The sequence below is a fragment of the Triticum dicoccoides genome, chromosome 1B (genome assembly GCF_002162155.2).
Source record: "Triticum dicoccoides isolate Atlit2015 ecotype Zavitan chromosome 1B, WEW_v2.0, whole genome shotgun sequence".
NCBI lineage: Eukaryota > Viridiplantae > Streptophyta > Magnoliopsida > Poales > Poaceae > Triticum > Triticum dicoccoides.
In genome coordinates, this window is record NC_041381.1 from 678,034,214 (window position 1) to 678,041,770 (window position 7,557).

Below are 7,557 nucleotides of genomic sequence, written 5' to 3' on the forward strand. Positions count from 1 at the left end.
CTTCTGCTGCGGGGTCACAGCTCCTGCTCTTGAAAAACGTATCTGCAGAACCAGTCGATAGGTCGACTGGACCGTAGTGAAATTCGTTGGGCTCGATCGCCGCGACTTGGGGGTGGCCGTCTGGCGAGCCACGGCATGCTTCACCCACCACTGGAGCCGCGACCGACCAGATCACTTGCAGCGGCATCCAGCGGAGTGAGTAGGCAACGCGAAGACCGGCCGATATAGAGTCGACGGCTGTCGTAGGAGGACGTTGCAGGCACTCGCGCGGAAGTGCGACGATCCGCGGATCGGGAGAGCCTCGACATCGAGGCGGGCTTCTTGGAGCCAATCGGAGTCGTCGGCGACGAAAGTGAGCGCACCGAGTCAGAACTCGCGGCCCATGACCAAACTGCCGCCGGAAACCATGTTGATGAAGATTGGATAAAATGCAACCTCGCCGCAAGTTGCTAAGACAGCTTCGCCCCACGGTGGGCGCAAACTATCGTGGTACTAAGTCTGACAGTAAGAGTGGGGGTACGTATGAGGAGGCGAGGCCCTAGCTACGGCGAGGTTGTACACACGAGTTTACGAGTTCAGGCCCCTCTCGGAGGAGGTAAAAGCCCTACGTCTCGGTGCCCTGAGGCGGTCAACTGGAATATGGGTGTGTGTTACAAGGTGTGTGAATCCTTGTCCCAGAGGAGGGGGTGGCTTATATAGAGTGCGCCAGGACCCCAGCCGTCCTCTGTTACAGGGGTTCAATGTACATTAAGGTAGGGCGTTACTGGTAATGCCGGCTATAAAGTGTTATTAATGATCTTTAAGACTACAGAGTGAACGTCTGACCGTTGTCATCCTGAGTGACTCTAGATCTTCTGTACTCCGAGTGGTTTTCTGTATGGTCGAATGACTTCATCCAAGTCGAGTGAAATTGGGGGTACCCGAGTGAGATAACTGGTCGAGTGGATTGCACCCGATGGCTTCAATCGGTACTCCATACAATACTTTGAATGTCCTTGCTTCTAGGGTAGTGACCTTGGGTAGGGCATATAGATCAGATCCATGACCCTACCCTAGGTCTATGGCATCATCAGTGTCCTTGTTAGAAACAAAGGGCTAGGCCCATATAAAATTCCTGAAATCTCAAAAAAGAAGGCTCGTGAATAAAAGTTTAGTCCCACCCTGGAATTTGAGAAGGCGTGAGACCTCTTTATATCACTAGTGCAGAAATGCCTACTAGCGGCGTTCGGAGAACGTCGTTAGCGGTGCTTAGGTCCAACACCACTAGTATGATGCAAGTGATGAGGGTTCACTAGCGGTGTCAAGACCCGACGCCACTAACTGACTCCACATTACCTTCATCGGTACTCAACATCCCGCTAACATGCTTATAGGTGGCGCAGGAGCCACAAGGCCATAGGTAAAGAAAATATTAGTGGCGTTTATACTGTTTGAGCGCTGGTACTCAATGATTAAATAGTGGCATTCTGCTTCATTCTGACGCCACTAGTAAGTGCTGGCGGTTTTACAAAAAAAATGTGGCCCGGGCAATTTTTTCTGTAATTAGCACACATGCTACTATACATAACCTAAAGTAGTGACAAGTAAATCATAGTTGTGCATCACATCAATTAGTAATTTATATTAGGAGTAGTATTTGTTGCCAACAATTGCAAACATAATGGCATACAACTAATATGAAAACATCACTTAGTAGCATGGTATCCTTAGACTTGAGTTCCACCTTGTGCATTCTAGTAGTAATCTTCCTCTTCATTTTGAATCTTTTGTTTTTGGCCTCTTTATCTCTTAGTTTCTACTCAAGCATCAAATTCTGGTTGGCAAGCTCCGTGCTAACACTTCTAGTCCTCCCCTCTCATGCTTTGTCAACCCACTTGACATAATCACATGCAGTGGAATCCTACGAAGTGCAACAAATAAACAAATTACTTTACACTCATAAATATAGGGGTTGTACCACAATCAAGTAGGAATAAAATTAACCTCATAAGGGCACCCCAAAAACCTCCTTCCAGAGTCAATTCCTTGGGTGCACACATGAAGAACTAGATGATGTTTACACTTTTGAACCTTATGTTGCACACGACTGACATTGCCACTGGGGTCACACTCTGGCGGCACGTCATTGTCAACATCCTCGGGGAGCTCATGGTCCTTAGGGGGCGAGGCTGAATTACATACATCCTGCCAATACAGCACAAAGGTAGTCTCCCATTGTTCCTCGTAACCGCCCATTGCACTACTGAAAAAGAAGACAGATAACAAAAGATAAATGGTATATAGCTTAATTTCCAGGACTTCAAAATGATTAAAACAAACTCCATAATTAAAATTTTACCTCAAGAAAAACATGACACGTTTTGCAGGTCAAAACGATCTATAGTAGTAATATACATTGCCCTGCTTCATGTGCACAACATAGATGAGCGAATCTAAGCCCACAAACTAAATTTTCGCTAACAATTTTGTCTAAGCTCCGACGTTGACGTACTTCGCCTACAAGCATGAAGAAAACTCAGAAAACTGCATGGAATCATCAGAGACTCCTGGTTCTTCTAAACATGGATAATTAACTTGGAACAACTCCATGTTATTCATATTTAGAAGAATGAGGAGTCACTGATGATTTATGTGAATTCTTTGATACCTATTCATGTTAACTAGGGAGGGCAAATTGAATGCGGGAACTTAAAAGAAGTATTAAACAAATATTTAGAAGAATGAGGAGTCACCGATGATTTGTGTGAATTCTTTGATACCTATTCATGTTAGCTAGGGAGGGCAAATTGAATGCGGGAACTTAAAAAAATTCTTAAAGAAAATATAGAACAATGACTCAGAACTGCCCATCTGTGTTGTACCAATGAAAAAGAGCAACATGTAGTGTTACTGATTATCAACTTTTCATCATTGGTCAATATATAGTCTAGTCCAACATCGATTCATAGAAATCTATTTCAAAACAATTACAAGATAACCTCAGGCAACAGTATGGACCTTATGTCATACCCAAATGTGCGTCCAACATTCAACACATAGTTAGGAATTCGATTAATTCCTAGACAGGTTGCTTAATCGAAAGATAGGAAAACACTTAGTAGGTCCCATAGGTCTAAAGTAGTGCTAATCATTAGTCTTCCTACCTGTGTAACAAGATAGTAAGACAATTAATACTGCTCAGTCCAACTTGTTGTACATATAAAGAAGACCGATGAATAACGATACGGATATTCATCATCGGTCCACGTACATAGAAAAGCCTAAAAATCATGTGTTTTTAGTCACACTTATTTTGTCCATCAAGCCTAGCAGTGAGTTCTAGGTGGCATCGATTTTTTCGTTGTTCCCCAAACTATACTCGTATGGTGTGGAAGTAGGTGCATTCTATGGGTTGAGTGGGTCACGTATATTGATGAAGGTGCGCTCATTGATGTCATCTTTGCTGTGTTTTTCACAGGTTGGTGAGCAGATATTGTTAGGTTGATCTCTATCCCGTTCGAACCCAACGGGTCGAACGGCCCCTGACTCGCGCCCTGATCGGGGGCGCTCAACCAATCCATGGTTGGTGGGCCCCTGTCGCCAGCGCAATATAAAGAGGTGGGGTGCCGGGGCACGCATCACGAGGTTGACCGTGCACCACAACACCACCGAAACACCAATCCGATCTAGGGTTTTGCGCTAGGCCGACGGGAAGCTCCGCCGCCACCACCTCGCCCACACTCCTCCATCACCATGGCTGGTGCTAGATCGAGTTCATCCGCACCAGGAGAAGGTAGGTTACCGGATCTACTAGCCCACTCCGATCTAAGGTTTTATCAATGGTATCAGATAGCCAGATCGGGCTAGAAGATTTCGGGAAAAAGAGAAACAGAAAGAAAATCCACCCTCCCCAAAGAGCCCTAGCAGGGCAGAGTAAAGAAAAACCCCAAAAGAACAAAGTTGCGCCGCCACTTCGGCCGCGCCGTTCCTCTCGATCCCCACACGCATCGGCAAGCCGAGGTGCGGGGAAGAAGAACACAGCCTCCCAAGGGGGGCAAAAGGGCACCACCACCGCACCGCTTGACGGCGGCGCGCTCTCCCTCGGGAGCTCGCGCACACCGACAAGGGGGACGGGAGGGCGCCGCCGCATCTCGATCTGCCACTGTTTTTGGTGGATGGGGGGCTTGTAAGATGGAAACGAATGGGAACAGGAAAGGTGGCTTGCGCGGCGCGGCTCGACGCCGTCGCCGGCGGCCGGCGTGGCCCTAACCCGCCGCGTCGGGAAGGCCCGATGCGCCTCTCTGCTCTCTGTTGCTGGAGAAGAGGAAGAAGAAAACAGAAAAGGGAAAGGGAAGGAGGAGTAGCCGCGCGCAATGCGGTGGCCCTCGCCGCTGTAGGGCGGCCGGCCGGGGCGAACCTCTCTCTCTTCCTGCGGTCTCCGGCGAAGAGAGCCACAGCGAGCGCGCGAAGGGGAGCAGAGGGCTTGGCAGAGCCTCTCTCTCGGAAAGGGGGAGGGAAAGGAAGCGCTGGCGTGGCGCGGTGGAACCACTGCCGTCGCCGGCGGCCAGGCAGGGCAGCCGGGGCGCAGCCCCGTGCCTCTGCCGTCGAACAGGAACGGGGAGAGAGATCGAGAATGGGGGCGCTAGGGTTCGAGATCGATCGGGGTGGTTTTGACCCAGCGATATCGGCGCTGCACCGTCGGATCGCGCTGAGCGGACGAGATTAAAACCCTAGTGCGGTCGCGGGCCATTGGGCCGAAAGAGGAGGCACGAGCTGGGCCAAGGCCGCCAGCAGCGGGCGCCGCCACGCGCGCGCTGGGCCAAGGCCAGCAGCCGCAGGCGCTGCCGCGTGAGCTGGGCCGAGGCCGACAGCCACGGGCGCTGCTGCGCGGGCTGGGCCGTGGCCGGCTGTGCTGTAGATTTATTCTCTGTCATTTTTTTATATACAGTTTTATTCAATAGTACGGAAAAAGAAAAAGTCAAAGAAATGTTTCTAAAAAGTTCATGATTTTTTATTTGGTGAAATAAAAGTTTCTGTAAAAAGTAAAAAGTTTGTGAATTTTTATTCACATTTTTTTTCCGTTGCGTAAATAAATAATTAGTGCTCTTTAAAAGAAAATAAAAGTTTAAAAGGAATTATGTTTTTAAGAGCATGTTAAAGTGATTATTAAAATGAATATGATTATGTTATTTTTATGACCAACGTTGTTAATAACATGATCATGTTTTATTATTGAAATTTAAAGGTGCATTTATTTCTAATACTTTGCCCAATGGTAATATAGATTTAATTGCATAGACAATTGTATGTTTAATTTGACCAACGTTAGATTATTGCATATGATTGTTTTATTGATGTCACTTAAATTGTGATTTCGGGAGGCTTTCACTTGATGAGTTGCCTAAAAGAAGTTCTGACACTCAGAGGTGACAACCACACTAAGTGGAGGAAGAAAGTTGAACTGGCATTTATTTGTGCTGATCTTGACTGGGTTGTGGTGAAACCACAGCCGGTCAGACCCACAGAGCCAGTAAGAGAGGCCACTGATGATGATGCTGCATGGGCTACAAAGAAGGGGGACTATGCTCCTTTGGAGCAGTCCTACCTCATATATAACCAAAAGTGGGTCAATGCAAACAAAAAGTGCATGGCTTTTATAAAGAATACAATTGAGAGCGCCATTGTGGGCTTCATTCCAGAGTGCACTTCCGCAGGGGAGTTGCTTACAAAGATAAAGAGGCAGTTCACTGGCTCTTCAAAGATCTATGCCACCCAGGTGTTAGAGCAACTGGTGACAGAACGCTACACAGGTGGTAGTCGTGGAATAAGAGAGCACATCCTCAGGATGAGCAATATGGCAGCAAAGCTCAAGCCCATGGATGCGGATCTGGAGATCAAACCAGCACTCCTGGTCCACCTGGTCATGGCTTCACTGCCACAGGAGTTTGCAACTTTTGTTGTAAACTATAATATGTCACCTGGAACATGAGACATTGAAAAGACAATAGCAATGTGTGTCCAAGAAGAGGACAGACTCAAAGCCGCACATGGTGGTTCAATCAACTATGTGAAGGATTGGAAGAAAAAGAACTACAATCAAAACAACAAAAGTTCTCCTTCAAAGAATGGAAAAGCCCCCTATCAGCATCAGCAACAGCCTTTCTCAGTGGACAAAGACACGTGTCTCCACTGCAAGCAGAAAGGCATTACAAGAAAGACTGCGATGCTTGGCTGAAGTCAGTCATGGCAAAAAGAGGTAACAATATAGTTTCATTTGTCAATGAATCCTTGTATACACAGTTTTCAAAATCCACTTGGTGGATTGATTCCGGAGCAACTGTTCATGTGGCAAATTCTGTACAGGGATTCCATTCGACGCGAACTACGCTAAGAAGCGAAAGACGCATTGAAGTGGCAAACGGAGTTGAAGCAGAAGTTGAAGCTGTCGGTGATATCTCCTTGGAGTTAGCTGGCGGATTCAATCTTCTACTTAGAGATGTTTTATTTGTTCCATCATGTCATAGAAACTTAATTAGTGTTTCTTGTTTGGACAAAGATAATTATGAATGTCATTTTGGACATGGCAAGTGTGCCATTTGGTATAATAATGCTTATGTGGGTGATGCTTTACTACATGATGAGCTTTATTTGTTATCACTTCGTGAAAAAGTTTATTCCGTTTGCAATGTGAAAGAAAATGTTTCCGTGTCGAATAAAGAGCAAAAGAAAAGAAAAAGATGCCAGGATTTTGCGCTAGGCCGACGGGAGATCAAAAAGTACCAAAAATAAAAAGGGGAGATCAAAAAGGAAAAAGCAAAAGACACCCCAAGCAAAACACAAAGCAAAAACCTGAAAATACCGGGCCGACAACTTCCGAAAATTTCTAAGAACCAGGCTCGGAAGAGCAAAACCGAGCAAAACGTTATGGAATATTTTGGAAGACGAGAGTGTGCGGGAGCTTTATATTGTTCGGCCCATACGAGACGTTGCATTGGCGCCGTGTACCATTAATTCATTATTTGGAGGATCCCGTGGCGGCCTCTTTCTGGCGCTGGCGATGGACGCGTGCAACTTTGGGGGAGCCTTGGCGACGACGGCGTTGCTGGATGCATCCCCACCGACGGCGGCGGCCCGTGGCGGCACAAGACCTACACGGCGAACCAGCAACTTCGGCTTGGTGCCACTGTCTGCGGGAACCACGACAAGGACCACTATGGGTTTGACGGGAGGAGCAGTGAGGTCGGCTGGCGAATCAGCGGCGGGTGGGAGGCGGACGGGGGGCGGGAAACTTCTGCGGGGCGGTTGGGTCTGCGAGCGAGCGGCCGAGTTTAGTTTTTGTGGCAGCTGCACGGGTGCTGCAAATATGCAGCAGCAGGGGCATTTTTTAGGCATGATGAAAAGAATTACATCACCTTTTACAGGTACATCATCTGTTGGGGAAGTATTTTTGCGCGTAGGTGCCTAAACGACAGTTTTTTAGCACGACGGTCTTTTTTCATGACCGAGTGATGCTTTTCGAAAATGCTAGACTCACGGGCATTTACGGGAGTAATACGGGGTTGTTCCATCTAATCAAAC